The following is a 3,516-nucleotide window of genomic DNA, read 5'->3' on the forward strand; positions in this document are numbered from 1 at the left end:
GCCAAAAACCAGGTTTCTGAAATCGCGCCGGTACCTGTCTGGTCGACCCGCCACTGAGTGTGTAATCCAAAACAGGCCAAATATCGATGAAGCCCTGAACCTCACAGGGCTTCTGTGCGCCCCACCATCGGGGGTCAAATTCAACAAAAACGTGATAAATCAAAAAGTACACATCCGATCTTGATGGGGTTTTTTTTGCACGAAAGTGCATAAATAGACGAGCATTTACATTCAATTAAAAACGTTTTTGTATAAAACATTTTAATAGGAAATCGTGTTTCAAGTTTTGGGAAAAAAGTGAATGTCACAGGATGCATAGGTTCCTGTGGATGCGAATTTTTTTTTACATTATGTAATTGTTGCCCATCACGAGAGAGGGTATGAGACGAAATTTGGGACCTCTAGCCCTTCGGGAAGTATTTTTAATCATTTTTTGAAAATTACAGAAATTGGTCGAAAAAATGACAGAGTCCCACTTTTCACAGCCGTGCACCTGGTGATTGAAAACGTGCATCTGGTAACCCAAAAATGCGGTTCTCAATGCGCTTGCCGGTGTTACAGATATACATGTCCGATAATGATGCACCCTACTACGGACCTTTTTCAATGGGGGTCGGCCTGAATTATTTATGGAAGGTATGATTACTTTTTTTTTCTCCGTGCAACTGGTGATTGAAAACGTGCACCTGGTCACCCAAAACACGGTTCTCTATGCGGTTAGCGGTGTTCCCGAGATTCATGTCCGATAATGATGCACCCTACTACGGACCTTTTCAATGGGGGCCGGTCCGAATTATTTATGGAAGGTATGATTTTTTTTTTCTCTCTCCGTGCAACTGGTGATTGAAAACGTGCATCTGGTAACCCAAAACACGGTTCTCTATGCGGTTAGCGGTGTTCCCGAGATTCATGTCCGATAATGATGCACCCTACTACGGACCTTTTCAATGGGGGCCGGTCCGAATTATTTATGGAAGGTATGATTTTTTTTTTTTTTCAACACTTTTCCCCTCTTTTTCTCTCTCTGCCGGGGCCGGCCCTGGGTGCTTTATGGACGGTTTAAAACATGACTATGGATGCAAATGCTCATTTTCCTCCGTGCACCTGGTGATTGAAAACGTGCATCTGGTAACCCAAAAATTATAAAAGGGTTTTAAATACTTTTACCCGTCATTCTATTGATATAGCCCGCTAGGGGAGTGCCCCACTACGGCCCTCTCTCTGTCAGGGCCGTCCTTGGGTGCTTTTTACACACTTTAAGAAATCACGATGGATGCAGATTGCTATTAATCCTCCGTGCAACTGGTGATTGAAAACGTGCATCTGGTAACCCAAAATTTCAAATATGGTTCAAAATGAATTTAAAGGCACCCCTCTCATTGTTGCCCGCTATGGGAGCACCCCACTAAGGCCCTGTCTCGGTCGGGCCCGTCCTGAGTGCTTTATAGACACTTTAAGAAATCGCGATGGATGCAGATTGCTATTAATCCTCCGTGCAACTGGTGATTGAAAATGTGCAACTGGTGATTGAAAACGTGCACCTGGTCACCCAAAACACGGTTCTCTATGCGGTTAGCGGTGTTCCATCTATTCATGTCCGCTTATGGCGCACCCTACTACGGACCTTTAGCAATGGGGGCCGGCCCGAATTATTTATGGAAGGTCTGATGATGATTTTTTTTTTTTTTCACCATCTCTTTCTCTCTCTGCCGGGGCCGGCCAAGAGTGCTTTATGGACGGTTTAAAACATGACTATGGATGCAAATGCTCATTTTCCTCCGTGCACCTGGTGATTGAAAACGTGCATCTGGTAACCCAAAAATTATAAAAGGGTTTTAAATACTTTTACCCGTCATTCTATTGATATAGCCCGCTAGGGGAGTGCCCCACTACGGCCCTCTCTCTGTCAGGGCCGTCCTTGGGTGCTTTTTACACACTTTAAGAAATCACGATGGATGCAGATTGCTATTAATCCTCCGTGCAACTGGTGATTGAAAACGTGCATCTGGTAACCCAAAATTTCAAATATGGTTCAAAATGAATTTAAAGGCACCCCTCTCATTGTTGCCCGCTATGGGAGCACCCCACTAAGGCCCTGTCTCGGTCGGGCCCGTCCTGAGTGCTTTATAGACACTTTAAGAAATCGCGATGGATGCAGATTGCTATTAATCCTCCGTGCAACTGGTGATTGAAAATGTGCAACTGGTGATTGAAAACGTGCACCTGGTCACCCAAAACACGGTTCTCTATGCGGTTAGCGGTGTTCCATCTATTCATGTCCGCTTATGGCGCACCCTACTACGGACCTTTAGCAATGGGGGCCGGCCCGAATTATTTATGGAAGGTCTGATGATGATTTTTTTTTTTTTTCACCATCTCTTTCTCTCTCTGCCGGGGCCGGCCAAGAGTGCTTTATGGACGGTTTAAAACATGACTATGGATGCAAATGCTCATTTTCCTCCGTGCACCTGGTGATTGAAAACGTGCATCTGGTAACCCAAAAATTATAAAAGGGTTTTAAATACTTTTACCCGTCATTCTATTGATATAGCCCGCTAGGGGAGTGCCCCACTACGGCCCTCTCTCTGTCAGGGCCGTCCTTGGGTGCTTTTTACACACTTTAAGAAATCACGATGGATGCAGATTGCTATTAATCCTCCGTGCAACTGGTGATTGAAAACGTGCATCTGGTAACCCAAAAATTATAAAACGGTTTTAAATACTTTTACCGGTCATTCTATTGATATAGCCCGCTATGGGAGCACCCCACTAAGGCCCTGTCTCGGTCGGGGCCGTCCTTCAGTGCTTTATATACAGTTTCATATATTACGATGGATGCAGATTGTGATTGTTTTCCAAAAGACCCGTGTGCATCTGGTAACCCAAAAATTATAAAACTGTTTTAAATCATTTTACCGGTCATTCTATTGATATAGCCCGCTAGGGGAGTACCCTACTACGGCCCTCTCTCGGTCAGGCCCGTCCTTAGGTGCTTTATATACAGTTTAAGATATTACGATGGATGCAGATTGTGATTGTTTTCCAAAAGACCCGTGTGCATCTGGTAACCCAAAAATTAAAATATGGTTCAAAACCCGGGTAACACCACTCTATTTACGGACATGACAGTAGAGCTTACCCCCTGGAGCTATTGACCTCCAGGCTTGTAGGCCCTTACTCACCACCCGGGTATCACCCCTCTATTTCGGGGATGATACCAGCAGGGGACCCCCCCCACCTCCACAACCTCGCATACCAGGTGAACCAGGGCACCCACACTTAAGCACCCCTCCTCGGACATTAAAGCAGATAACCGCGCTGTTATGAACCGCGTGCACCTGGTCACCCAAATGGAACTTGTGCACCTGGTCACCCAAAAGGACCGGCGTGCACCTGGTCACCCAAAGGCCGGCGTGCACCTGGTCACCCAAAAGGACCATGTGCACCTGGTCACCCAAAGGCCGGCGTGCACCTGGTCACCCAAAAGGACCGTGTGCACCTGGTCACCCAAAGGCC

The sequence above is a fragment of the Oncorhynchus mykiss genome, unplaced genomic scaffold (assembly GCF_013265735.2).
Source record: "Oncorhynchus mykiss isolate Arlee unplaced genomic scaffold, USDA_OmykA_1.1 un_scaffold_210, whole genome shotgun sequence".
NCBI lineage: Eukaryota > Metazoa > Chordata > Actinopteri > Salmoniformes > Salmonidae > Oncorhynchus > Oncorhynchus mykiss.